The sequence below is a fragment of the Cupressus sempervirens genome, chromosome 3 (assembly GCF_028749045.1).
Source record: "Cupressus sempervirens isolate cs-2001-9-10 chromosome 3, ASM2874904v1, whole genome shotgun sequence".
Taxonomy (NCBI): Eukaryota; Viridiplantae; Streptophyta; class Pinopsida; order Cupressales; family Cupressaceae; genus Cupressus; species Cupressus sempervirens.
In genome coordinates, this window is record NC_143120.1 from 300,599,012 (window position 1) to 300,614,268 (window position 15,257).

The window sequence follows — 15,257 nt, forward strand, 5'->3', positions numbered from 1 at the left end:
ATGAAAACTTTCGCAGATTTCCCAGCATAAGACTGACGAAATATCCGAACACATTCCAGTCACTGATTTTCAAGGAGTGAAGCCTATCGACTTAAATATCATAATTTCTTTATTATTAAGAGTTAAAAATATAATTATTCTTCCTAATCATGACTTCATAGTATTATAAATTATTCGTGATTGTTACACCTTACAAGATTATAAGAGAAAAGTAATGCAGATACTATTCATTATTAGTTAACACACATCACAAGCCTATTTTCTTTCACAACCCTAATAACTTAACTATATTATCATGTTTTGCAAGTATTACTTTTTTGGCAGAGTGGGTACAGAGGTAAAATAATGGTTAAAACACATCTTTTCTGATCTAACTTTTTTATTTAATACATTTTGAAAATTAATTTTGCAAATAAATGTTATGTTGTTTTAATAAGTTTAAATGTTTAGTACTCTTTAAGCTATGGAGTTTTTGCCAAGTCAAAAAAATTTGGTTTGTTATGTACTTTTCAAATTTTTTTTTCTTTTAACTATGGATAAGACACTATTTCATAACAGATTTACAAGCTGGAAGATCATTAATCTAGCATGAACAATTTCCTAGCATGAACAATTTCAATTAACCACTTCCACTTTGCCCCATGCATTAAGTTTATGGTTTTCCATTTAAAACATTATAACATGTAATATATGATCAACAATCTCATATAGTCAATGAATCAATTGAAAAGACAGTCTTACTCCAAATAATGACTATTTTGATATTTTGCATTATAATATTGAGCTCTTATTTTTTAGGCTATTCCACGGTACTCTCTGACTTGCTTTGTTTGCAAAAGCTCTTACGAGGAATTTCTATGGCATTCAACAACACAGTATTCAAGCAAAGGACGTGTGCTTCGTTTCATCTGCACAACGCCATAAAGTACCTTTAATGCTACAAATGTTAAACTGTTGAAGTTTTCAAGCATGTGCTAGGCCTTGAAATTTCTGAAGACACTATTGGTATGAAATGCATCAGGGTTCACCCTAGCCATAAAACCAAGGGGCTCCCTTTGTAATCTCATTGAAGTCATTTATCATAGCATCCCCTGATAAAATATACAAATAACATTATTCTCTTGTCCTTTCATATAAGTTCATAAAACTTGGTTGATCACAATCTTCAACCAAATCCTACGTGGTATAAATTAAACTTTATCTATACCAACTCTTACACCCCTGACACTCTCTTTACAGTAAGAAGGCCCCAAACTCAATGATAGACAAAATAACTACAGATTGCATTATACACCTTCCATGGATCTTTTTAATTTCTTCTTACACAGGGAATGTTTTCCAAAAATATCTTAATAATTCAGACGTAGAAGATAATGCCCTCTAAGCAAAATATTGAAGAGAACAAACAATAATTACCATTTACTAGATTGATTCTTCTACACTATCAAAGCCTCGCAACATCTTCAAATCTCCTAGAAAATGTTCCCAAACTAATCTCACAGATCCTCACGCTTCATAATTTATAGAATGCTACTATTTGGTACATTACGGATGAAGTGTCAAAGAATGAACTATTGCTTCTTAATTGAAAAACATAAACATTATTTATGGCTAGCATTCACCATTTCATAGGCACAAAATATGTGCTCTCATACCATATTAAAATTTTGGGCTAAATTTATAGAAGTCGACAAAGGATTACACACCAAATAATATGTGTTTCTATTACACACTCTATTCAATAAGACCATTACATATTTTTAGAATTAATTAACAATCCTTCATTATTATTTATAGAGAACAAATCATAACACCGTAAGGTTCTTTCTTTTAAGGACAAAACCTCATGCAAGAAAAATATCCCACATAAAACAAAAGAAGAGATACCATGCATCACTGCCTCAATGATGTGTCTCCTACACTAGTGATGGATGATCAATAGCTAAATGAGACCCAATCTAGACAAACAACATCCCTCTCCTTAGAAAGAAAAATAAAACAAGATGGTGCACAGGTTGTCTTCAAATTCCTTAAAGGAAGATGAGTGAAGAAGAATAACTGGTGATGTCTTTAAATTTGGTCAAGTGTCTCCATGTCAATACTAAAAGTTGTTAGAATCAAATCAGCCATTCTACCTCACACTTATGAAGATGACAACCCAAAATCTAGTAGAGATAATTGTTGAACATTCATATGTAGAATGACTAATTGAAATTAAAAAATCTCAAGTTTTATTTTATTTTTACTAATTATTGAAAGGGGGCGTCACATAATAAATGATCTTATTAATGGCTCTAGAATCAATTCACATGCACCGTTTTCCATTAATTTTCAATACAAGTACTAATAGTATCATGCATGAATTTAGAATCTATAATCAATCTCTTGCTACTCAAACCAATGTAAATGTTCATCTCCTCATTTTCCTTTATTGTTAGCCTACATGTAATTTTAATAGGAAATCTTGCTCATAATATCACATGCATGCGATGAATACTTTTTTTCTAGGTTGGCAATCCTTCAAGCATCTCACCAAATACAACATTTTAAAATTCACTTGGTAGACCTTTTACTTCCTTAAACATATTATTGACTGATACTACATCTTTTTTAAGCATGGCCATGAGCACATAACATGTCTCCTTTGACTTTAACACATTCAATAAAACTTTACCTATACTCAACATTACCTTAGCGTCACTCACAATTTCTTCTACTCACTCCTTCAAGAGATTCAATATATATATATATATATATATATATGCCATTCCTGGCAAATGTGTAAGCATTGCTCTTCCAAACTGTATTGCCACCATGTCAAATTGACAAGATCTCACAAAGGAACGTAGTAGGATATCACACCAAACTTCATCTTTATAGAGTACATGTTTAATCCAACCAAATAGTTCTCTCTTACCACTACTTGATGACCTTTTTTTCATATCAACCTACAACACAAGATTGCCTACACTACAAAGTACCACTATTAAAAATCAATTTACAAACCTTACCTCCAGATTTGTATAGTCTCCAAAAAGGACTCTTCCATTGTATTATTCATTAGTCTCAGTTGATGTTTCAACAATCTTATGTTTATCAAAAGATATCTCTTCATATCTCATATATTCAATCCTTTCATGTTGCAGTTGATTTCTACGTTAACTATCACAAGAGTGTTTGCTTCTTTTCTACAACATCTTCCACTTGTGACCAACTTGACCACATCTGAAACAAGTTTCTTGGAATCCTCTTCATTTGCAACCATACCCACCTTCATGTGAATGGAATATTTCTTCCCCAACCATGACATAGGGTTTTGATGTTCTTATTCTCCTTCTTGATCACTTCTTCCAACCATAGACCTATAAATACATCTTCCTTAGGTCTTGTTATATTCTATTGTAGACAAAACTTTTCTTCCCTCAAGACATATTGATATGTTTTTTCTATGAATATAAGATTAGTCATGTTCATTTCATCTTCAATATTGAATTACAATCCATTGTCATATCATGCCACCTTTTTTTATCAACTTCTATACTTTCCAACCCAAAAATGGTTTTTCAAAAATTCCTTAATATGATTTGTCAAACTCAACTGCCCTCCTCTCAAATCCTAAAGTTTCTTAATAGATTTAGCTAGTAATGACTAGGAACGGACCTTCACCAACATTAATGGAAAACTACTCCTGGCAAGTGATATCCTTCTCACACATAGTCCTTTCCAACTAAAATCCTTTGAAATGAAGGGATGATGCTTCAATTTGGTCTGCACCACCTTAACACTTAGATGATCATAGATATTATCATACATCAAGCACTCCTCAATCTCTATAAAAAATAAATTAACTCCTCTAGACTCAAAGCTCCTACAAATTTTGGTAAATCAATTTTTGCTCCCTTTTTTATCTCCAAAATAGCTTGCAAAAAGACTATTTTCCCCAGCACTGCTCTTAGCATCTTCATCCAAACTCCTTGTCATATTGGCAGCTTTGGCATTATGTGTTCTGTGTGTTTTTTTCCATTAAATCCATAATTATTTTTGTATAAAGTGCATCCAAAATGTTGGACAATACATATACAATAGAAATACTTTCAGCTTCAGAAGATACTTCATTCTTGGACAATCCACTATATTCTTCATGCAATAGCAGATACTTATTGATTCTTCGCCAAATCCTTTATAGGGATCAGGGTTATGGTGTAGACCTAAGAGAGGGAAATCTCAAACAATAAAGAAATCCTTTAAACCTTCCCTAACTCTGCACAATGAGAGCATGTAGCCACTATGGTACTTCACCCTGAAAGTATATACAATTTACTGTACAACTAGTGGGTCAATAGATTTAGACAATAACCAATGAGGCTAGACATAAGATTTCATTTAATTAGGTAGAAAGCTTAAGAACTATCGCATCCATGAGGTAAGGGGGATGTACCAAGGCTGCAGTCAAATATAAGTATACGAGCATATTTCACAAAAAAAACTGATTATATTATCTAAAATCACACACCATAACCTTCACTTCTCCTTTCTACATCTCATTCTCTCCCTTCTACATGAGATCGAATTGCTTATGTAATAGAATGACCTTTCAAATCCTCAAATAGTTCTTCCAAGATGTTTGACCTTCCATCTTCCAAAAACCATCATGTTGTAAAATGTTGTCAGTAACATTTTTGACAACATAGTAACATTTTATAACTTTTTTCGTTTTGGAATTTTATGCTACCCCATGCCTACTTGGGACCTCAAACAGGTCCAAAGTTTTATAATGAACATTTTAACACTATATTTTAATCCATCTATGACCTTGCATGGAATTTTCCACCTTTAGAGTCTTTGATTTATTTTGACCAACATTGACTGAAACATAACCTCGGCCTACATGACCTTAATTGAATACATACTTACATGAAATTGAAATAACTATTTCACTAATCCTATCATGACTTAAAATATACTAAAATGACTCAAAATTCAATGGAGATGGTCAAGATGTTCTTGCACTACAAATTCTTGAGATCTACTACAAACCGTTTCACAGAAACCTAAGGTTGAAACTTGATGCAATTCTTATTTGAAAACTTAGACCTGCAATTTTGTAGACAAAAATTCAATTTGCAGGCAAAAATAGTGTCAACAAAATAGTTTTCCCTAACTGTATCTAAATTCATGCCCTTGATCTACCCATCCTAAAACCCACCCCGCAGCCCTACGTATCTCCGTCATGAAACTCCATGGAACTATGGCCATGAATAAAGGCTTGGGTAGAAGCTTAATCAAACCTAGGAAGATTTAGTAGAAGAAATTCCTAGAATTTTTACAATTTTGGGTAAGGACTTGTTCAATAGATTAGAGGTTCTTGAAGTTAGATTGGATGAGAACCAAGTCTGTACAAATCAGATTGCAAACATAAAAAGAAACAAATGTACACATTCCTATAATGGAGAATTATACCAAGTAAAATTACAAGTAATTGGAGATTTAAGACTTGACAGATTGGAATGTTGAGATGGAAGCATAATTCAAGAGAGTAAAATGGTGTTTCTCTAAGTTCCACAGACAGACGGGGTGTGGTTTTGGAGATGAAGAGATATTCACAGATTTTAGAGAAAATAGGAGAAGTGGTCGATTGCAGCTTTTAAATAGGTACAGGTCTCATAGATACAAACCAAACATTCATACAAGAAATAAAAAGTCCTAGTCTCTTATTATCAAATTAGAGAAAAAATTCCTAAAATTTCATATCACGTTACTCTTGTATATACTTTGGAATGATCTCATTCCCTTTCCAATTTGTTTTACCAAACGAACACTCGTGAATTAAAACTATAGGATTGTCCAGGCTTTTCTATCATGTATGAAGACAAGAAAGTTTTCCTCACTAAGGAAATTTAATTTAATACTGTCAACCAAAGACCATATAAATGAGCAAAATAGAGGCAATATTTAGAATGTCCATCATCTACGAAAGGTTAGGTTTTCAACCGTGACATTTATGATAGTTTTTTATGAGATTAATCTACATGGCACACTGATGACTAAAACCTTTGCAATTTTGCATACATTTTAACATTGGCATTCAGTTTTTTTTTTTATGAATAGTCCTATTTTATTAAAAAAATATACTTAGAATGCAATTTACAAAAAAGGGGTCAGGGGATATAAGATCACCTCACGAAAGAGTTCAAGCGGCATTCAAGTTTTTACTTTTTACTATCTAGAAAAAATAAAATAAAATTTAGAACAACCACCACCTTAAAAGTTAGGTTTTCAAAGGTAAAATTTATATTAATATATTATGAAATTGATGTTAATGGAATTGTGATAGAGATTTTGCAAATTTCAATGACTAATAACCATTCCATTCATTCTCATGAGAGACAAGTTCTTGTGAAACTTATGAACCATGAATTAATAAGTTTAACTCAAAAAATTCCACAGTTTAATTGACTTGCTATGGAAAATATCTCCTACTTATCATGAAAAATGGATTATTGAGTTTACCTCAGAGATTGCATAGTTGAATTGACTTGTTGTAGAAAATATCTCCTACTTATCATGAAACATGGATTAGAGTTTTCCTTGAAACTAAACAATTGAATTGACTTGTTGGGGAAACTATCTCCTACTTAGCATTTGATAAGCTAAAGGGGCTCTCAAATGAGTGATTTGTAAGGCACAAAACTTTTTGAAGATTTTCCAAATGGGCTAGCAAGCTAAATGAATTTAACCTAGACAAAATTGCATGGTCAAGCACACTTGAGTTGGAGTTGTATTAGGATGGGTGACCTTCCTAAAAGGCCCAATGCATATGGATGTTAAATGTTCTATTCATTCACATAAGATATGGGTTCTTGTGAGTACTAATGCAACATGGGTCAATGAGATCAACTTGATAACTTCAATGTTGAACTAACTTGCTATGGAAAATATCTCCTCCTTATCAACTTTGCATACATCTTTAGTATTAGTTAAAGACTACCCCTACAAAATCAATGCTACATTAGCAATCTCCATGAAATAAAATAAAAATCAATGAGAGTCAAAGTCCTTTGAATATTGACTACTCAAAATTAGTTGATTAACTATCATTAACTTTAACTAAAATGATACATATACATATATGCTCAATTTCAAAAGAAACCATAATTTCATTACCAGATTACTAATACTAGATACCGGATACTAGATAGACCATGACAACCAAGTTGAAATGAGTTCTTGAACCTATCTAAGAACACAAGGGCAAGAATATTGTAGGAGTGCTTTACCACCCTACCATAAAGCTATTAAGCTTCCCCTGAATCTTTCTTGACATGAAAGATACCTAGCTCAACAATGAGATAGTCTAAACAAGTAAAACTTAGAGCAGATAATGGAATTGTGCAACACATTGTCTACAATTCAATTAGAAGGTTCCACCCATTCACTATTAACATATGTGTATAACAAAAACCCATCTTTGAAAGGACAAGTAACACAATTTCTAGCCAAATGGAAGATGATATATTCAATCATTTACATAGGAAAATTAATTAAGCCCAATAATTTTCTTCTCATATGTACATCACGAAGGCATATCACAAGTAAAGGAAACTCTTTCCAAAATTAGAACTTCATCTTGTAATAGTAAGTTAGTACAATCACTCTCTTAGTGACTTGTAGTTCATTTCAATTAATCATGTCACAATAAATCTAAATATTGACCAAACTATCAATACTTCGTCATCTCTATGAGAAATATTTCTAGTTATCTTATCTAAAATAGACAAACACCTATTAATACAAGCATCTATTCCACATGAAACAATCAACTGCCTAACATAATTGTGTATCAATCATGCTCAAGGTGCACCCATTCTATAATGTTACAATCACAAAATAAAATAAATTTGACATGCTTTTATTTTTCTAATCTAAAGGCCTACTCATTAACCAAATTAGTTTCATAAAAGAGATTTATAAATGGTTATTCATTTCTAGCATAAGCCCTCTAACACAATTTCTTTTAAATTCATATGTTCATTGTATTGTTCACAACTATCCAAGGTCAATGTTAACCAGCTTTATATGAAATTGTCAATGGGCTTAAATAATGAGTTGAGGCAGCATACTAGATAAGGATATATGTATTTGTCCATCACATTTTTTCACTAGGTGATTCATAGATTACACACCAGCAGGGCAACCACTCAACAAAAAATTTGGAAAAATGTTTATATTATATTTTAAGACAAAACTTAATTCAGTCCAAATCAAGAAATCAAGAACATCACATGTTCAATAATGTTCAAACTTATATATAAGGGAAGATTCATTTAAATTGAAGTTCAATCATAGCAAATTGTCTTCACTCTATAATTGAATAAGGTGTATTTAAAAAAAAATGCAACAACTTGACACTTAAGGCTGCAAGGGAAATGGTGGAATAAGTCTCCCATTTTTAGGATTTCATGAAATTTTGAAAACAGTAAGTTCATAAGAAAGAAAACTTAGTCTTAAATGCTAACATAGTCAAGCTTCTTTAAGTCTTGCAAAAGGGAATGATGGGTGAGTCAGCTGAGATTGTTGCTATAGTATCTGTAATAATTTCTCTAGCTCCAATTGCATCAGTTTCTTAGGAAATGACCATAGAAATAGTATTCTTCTTGTATTTTTCGCATTTGCAAATTTTGAAAATAATGGATTAGCTAGGTCATGTAAGCTTGTTAAGCCAAACTGGAGACTAACTCAAAAAAGTCAACATCAAAACTTGGTTGTGTCGTGGGGTTTTCACACCATCGCCCCATTGCAAATGGGGCCCCCCTTTTGTCTCTTGGTCTTGTCCTTTTGGATTTAGTTCTTGGTAGTATTGGGCTTGGTCCTCTAAAGTCCCCTCTTTCAAATTAGAATTCCTAGAATTGGCCAAATGTGGAAAGTGGTGTCCATGTGGCTTTGAGAATGGAAATTATTTGCTTGTTTGAGAATTGAATGTCTTGACTCGCTATTTTTAGAAAGTCTATTTTTAGTAAATTTCACTACCTCTCGAATCGACCTTAATTTTCCTTTGGGACAACTTACTATTTTTATAAAGTCTATTTTTAGTAAATTTCACAACCTCTCGGATTGACCTTATTTTGACTTTGGGATAACTTACTATTTTTAGAATGTCTATTTTTGGTAGGTCTATTTCGAAAACAAGTGAGCTATGGTTGATAAAGAGCTAAGAGGGTACATGTTTCTATATCCAAAAGAATGAGCAAGCATGACAGTCAATCAAGAAAAAAATGGTTAAGTCTGGAATAACCCATGAAATATCCAAAAGTGGGAAGGCATGAAAATATTAGGAAAAATGGTTGCTATGGAATTCTTCTATCAAAAATCCTACCTTGGAGAAAAATGGTTCTTGCGGAATTCTTCCATCATGGACAAAATCCATGATCACTCAAAAAATCTAGCCTTGGAGAAAAATGGTTGTTGTGGAATTCTTTCATCATGGACAAAATCCATGATCTCTCAAAAAATCTAGCCTTGGAGAAAAATGGTTGTTGTGGAATTCTTCCATCATGGACAAAATTCATGATCACTCAAAAAATCCACCCTTGGAAAAAAATGGTTGTTACGAAATTCTTCCATCATGGAAAAAATCCATGATCACTCAAAAAATCCAGCCTTGGAGAAAAATGGTTGTTGCAGAATTCTTCCATCATGGAAAAAATCCACAATCACTCAAAAAATCTAGCCTTGGAGAAAAATGGATGTGAAATTCTTCCATCATGGACAAAATCGACGATCTCTCAAAAAGTGTCACCTTGGAGAAAAATGGTTGTTGTGGAATTCTTCCATCATGGACAAAATCCACGATCACTCAAAAAATCCTGCCTTGGAGAAAAATAATTGTTGCGGAATTCTTCCATCATGGACAAAATCCATGACCACTCAAAATTTCCACAAGCAAGAGAATTAGAAATCATGGAAGCAAAAATAGCTAAGTGTTGGAAATTTCTCCTTCATGGAAGCAAAAATGGCTAATTGTTGGAGCTTTGTCCTTCATAGAAGCAAAAATGGTGAAGTGTTAGAAATTCCTCATTCATGGAAGAAAAAATGCTAGTGTTGGAAGTTTCTCCTTCATGGAAGAAAAATTGGCTAAGTGTTGGCAATTACTCCTTCATGGAAGAATAAATGGCTAAGTGTTGGAAACTTTCTCCTTTATGGAAAAATGAAAAAGGATTAAGTGCTAGAAATTTCTCCTCCAGATCTTGAATTTCACCCTCTTCAAGTGTGTACCCAAGATTGGAAAAATGATTGATGATGATTAAAAAAGAGGGAATTCTTCAAAATTTAAGAAAAGGCATAATAGTGAATTGAAAGCATTTGAAGAAAAAGGAGGAGAAAGCTCTAGTTCTAGAAATTCAAGAAAGACACTCAAATCCAAAATTCTAGTACCAAGATCAAAGTACTAAGTGATTTGGTCCCAAACATTCAAGGTTCAAAGATCAAAGTTCAAATCCAAAAATCCATGAACATGGTGAAGGAAGTTCAATATGAAGAAATTCTAGAGTAACATAATCATCAACAAGGGATTCTAATCCATTTTAGGGAGATAAATTTCCAAGCAAGTACATGGAAGACGAGAATGTTTGAAGAGAGATTTTCAGAAAAGTCTGTCAAAGTTGGATCTTAGTTAAAATGATGGAGTTGTAAAATACTTGATCTTACATGGCCTCCATTATCATTTCATGGCATCCAACTATCTTTGATGAAGAACTGAGGTCTCCAAATCAAACTTCTATGCATTTAGAGAATGGAATCAAAAATAATTTATTCAAGGAAGACTGAGCATTTATCAAGTAGTGGACATGCATGGTGGATATTTATTGCACCCCACTCCTTCCTAAATGAGCACGCATAGTGGAAATTTATTACCCACTAACAATAGTGGATTCCTTGTTGCATTGATGTAGATTCCTTTCCTTTGCCCTAACCCTAATTAGGGCTGATGTGGCACAATCTTGGCCATCAGTTATTGTGATAATTTGGGCCACCTATTGTAATTAAGGACCTATATAAAGGCCTCATTTCTCATTTGTAAAGGGAGATTTTTATGAGCTTATTGCTATGAGCTTGTTGCTATGAGCTACTAAGATAATAAAGTTTTCATTGGAGTTTGGTGAATACTTGATGTGTCTTAGTGCTTGCTTGTTCTCCTAAATTTCTTCAATTAGATTAAGTTTACCATAGTCAATGTGTGGTGATTACAATGAAGAATATGATGGTGTATTGATGAATTCCTTTCATTCATACTTTTGACATTTTAGTGATTCTAATTCGTTGTGTAAAGTTAGCCTGAACTCCTTTCATGCATATGGTCAACTTTTATCATTTGTATATATTGTTCTTTATGATGGTGTATGCAGTGATATGAAAATCTTTGGCATAACCCTTGAAGATTGAACTAATTCATGTGTAGTTGTAGTATAACTTGGCGAAGTAGAATTCAATAAGCTGAGGAATTTGTCCACTGGAGTACTATTTGTTGTTATCACTACCCTTAGGATTAGAATAGAATTCCTAAACCTTGTCTTATTGAATTTCTACATATTTTGTGAAAAATCCAAAAAAAAAGCACTTCATTGCAAAACCTTAGGATAAATTCCACATCTAGTATGGCTTGAAATGAATCTAAATAAACATGTAAGGCCCCTTGTGATCATCAAAAAATCACATCAACCACCAATCTTATCCACAGTCAAGACCTGGCATTAAAGGAACCTTAAAGTCATTGTATGATCTTCTAGCAATCTTAGCATACACAAGACTTTATTCAAGAGAGGATAAGATATTTTGGTATTTTGTTCTACTATTTGGTGAGTCATAAAACACACATCAATAGGCTGGCACAAAGATAAGAAAGGAAAAAAATTCATTGAATCAGTTTTCTTATACAATATTTGCAGAGACATTTTCTTTCTAGATTTTTTTTACTATGTTTTAGATTCAAATGTAATGCATCTGAGCATCCCTAATCACCCCTAGGATAATCAAGATAGCCGGGAATTCATGGACATTCCACTTCATGGGATAATTCACTATCTAATGAGGACAACCCCTTCTATTTTTCCCATATAGGTATATTAATAAAATGGATGCCATGATCTTATTCAGAATGGTAGGATAAATATGATAGTTCTACAATGTGAAAATTTATAGCCACCACTTTCACAAAGAATCCCATAAATAAGAAAATAGTTGAAACAGAAGATGATTAATTAGGGATAGTGGAAGTTCTGAATCTGGAGCATAATGGTGAAGAATATAAATGACAAGTTCAGAGGGAATGAACAATCATTTGGCAGCAACTTCAAAAGTAATGAAGGATGGGGAATGAAAAGAGTGACCCCATAATTGGACAATGAACAAAAATGGTTTAACACAAATAAAATACCTTGAGGGAAAACTTTATTAGGATTAGATGGTAATAAATAAGAAAAGAATCTCTAACACAATGAAAACAAGTTCTTGTTTCTAAGTACCTAAGAAGCTCCACTAATTAGATGGCAATAAATGAAAAAGAAAGTGCAACACAATAAAAACAAGGTCTTGTTACAAGTAGATAAGAAGCTCCTTGATTCTAAGCTAGCTAAATTTATCAGAGGTCATGAAATAAAAGATGAAAAAGTGGAAAGCAAGACGAATATTATTGGAGTCTGAGGACTGTAAAATCAAGGTCAAGTTGTAGATTATCCAGAAATAATGATTGAGATTGAAAATGAAAAATACAAAGAAAAATACATAAAACTAACAAAAATGAATCAACAAAGAGAAACTATAAACCCTTATTTTGGAAGCAACAAAAACATAATCGAAACCACATTTTTAAGGGTTTCAGATATACTTGAGAAGTCAAATAAATCAAACAAATTGATTCAAGGTATGGAATCAATACATACAAAAACTCAAGCTGAACATCCGACCAACAATTGAGGGCCAGCCTTAAACATCACACACTAAGGAAGAAATTAAGCTTGGAAAAGTAAGTCAAACTTTGACTATTTAACACTTTTACTCTAGGAATGAAGCCTTAGTGTGTGATGTTTAAGCCGTTTGACAATTGAGGGTGTGTCTAGTGATTGGTCTCCATTTTTCCTGGTCCAAAGGTAGTCATAGTTTTCTCCCTCACCAAATTCTCTTCTTTCTATGGGTGCCCTATGCCTAGATTAGATAGAATATTTTGCCATTGAAACCTTTCTTTTACAAGAAGCGTAAAAGATGTCAAAGGCATTAAAGGGAGCTTCATTTCTTCTTCCCGATAATCTTTGCAATCTTTGGCACTCTTTTATCACTGTTTTGGCATTGATTTTTGATGTGCATATTATTTTTTATTAGTTAAAAATTTCATGACTTCTGATTAATTTATTTTCATTTTTTAATTACTAATTATACTAAATAATATATTATAGATCATGTTTATAATTTGTTATTATATTTATTTAGTATGTTTTCAAATTTAAGATAATAGATAGTAAAATCTATAAAAGTCTTGCATAATAAGTCATTGTATTAGTCATATTATTTTTAAAGGATAACAAAAGATGAAATGCAATTTTGAAATTAGATCATAGGAGATGATAAAATATAACCTCCCCCTTTCTTCTATGATCATCTAGCTCCAATAAAATTTCATGAAATTACAATTAAATTTTTTTTTATAATGATTGAATAAAGAAATGAGGTGTATGTAAAACTACATTAACTACCTCACCTCTTTGAGAAGCTTTGTTGTCAAGCCAATAGAAAAATGTTTATGGCTAGAACATATATTGTTGAAAATAGTTTAGGTCTAGAAGATATCTTTGTTGAATTGACCAAACTATCATAAAGGAAACATTGAAACTAACTTCTACCAAATTATAAACAATAGCAACTCAATTCATATAGATAATGATTCCATTTGGTATATATTTTAATCAATTGTGCAATAATTAGTCTTCATATGATCAAAGATACAATAGATACATCATCCAATGAAGTTGTAACTCTAATAACTTATAAGAAGCCTTAATTGTTTTCTCTCAATTTGCTAAGATCATTTTTTTAGAGGTAGGCACATTAAATTTATTTTAATTCCTAAAAATTTACTTTTCACAATGTTTGTCTTAATTAATAATGTATGCATCATTTTTCTTCATTTTTATTTAATGATAATTAAAATAATATTATTTTATGATTCAATATAATTTAAATATTTAAGACAATGTTAATGATGTCTTTAAAAATATACATCTTAAAGTACACTTTTATGTATATGTAGTGTTTAAAGATAATTTCTTTCTCTTATGCTTTCTAATTTTTGGATTTTATTGTGTATAATTTTTTTATATCAAGATTTCGAATCATACTACATGATCCATCATCAGGATGCTAGAGAGAAAGGAACATCAATTAGTTACAAGTATGTACCAAAATAAACCTAAGATTTAATCAATCTTTAGAATGAGGAGAGGGTTTTATGTATTGACTTTTAATAAAAGTAACCTAATAGATTAATAAATAAACCTTAGAGAAAGTGAAGAGAAAAAATACAAATGAGTCATTATTAGTGACTAATTATCCAATCACTTATTTAGTCATTTATTTGGTAGTTTGTTTAGTCACATATGTTCAAGTAACTAATTATTAGTGAATAATTATTTAGTCACTTATTTAGTCATTTATTTGGTAGTCTATTTAGTCAATTATATTTGATTGATTATGTAATTTTACTTGAAGAACAAATTAGTCACTCATTTAGTCACCTATACATACAAATTGCAAAGAAATAATGGATTGTGATCAATCTTAGTCACTTGACTAAAAGCTTTAGTAGTGTGACTAATTTTTTTAGTCACATAGTCACATATTTGCCAAAATGTACTAGTGTACTATTGCTAATTCCTTCCTCACTTTTAACCTTATTTTTCTTTAAATGAGGGTCATTACCAGCCAATTTCCTCTTCTTCTCCACAACTGGAGAGGGTTTAACAAAAAAAAATTATAATGATTTTCAATAAGTAAAATTATCCCCTCATGGAGCGTAGGATGTGACTTCTTTCCATGGGCTTGGAGGCTTTGAATCAAAGAGTATTTCAAATAAAACAAGAAAAATAATCCATCTTTGTACCAAAAGTGATTTAAAAACACAAAATGAAACTTGTGTACCCTCTTAGATCTACCATCAAGGATAAATAGTCACGAATGCATATAAAATATCACTCCATATAACCTTAATCTAG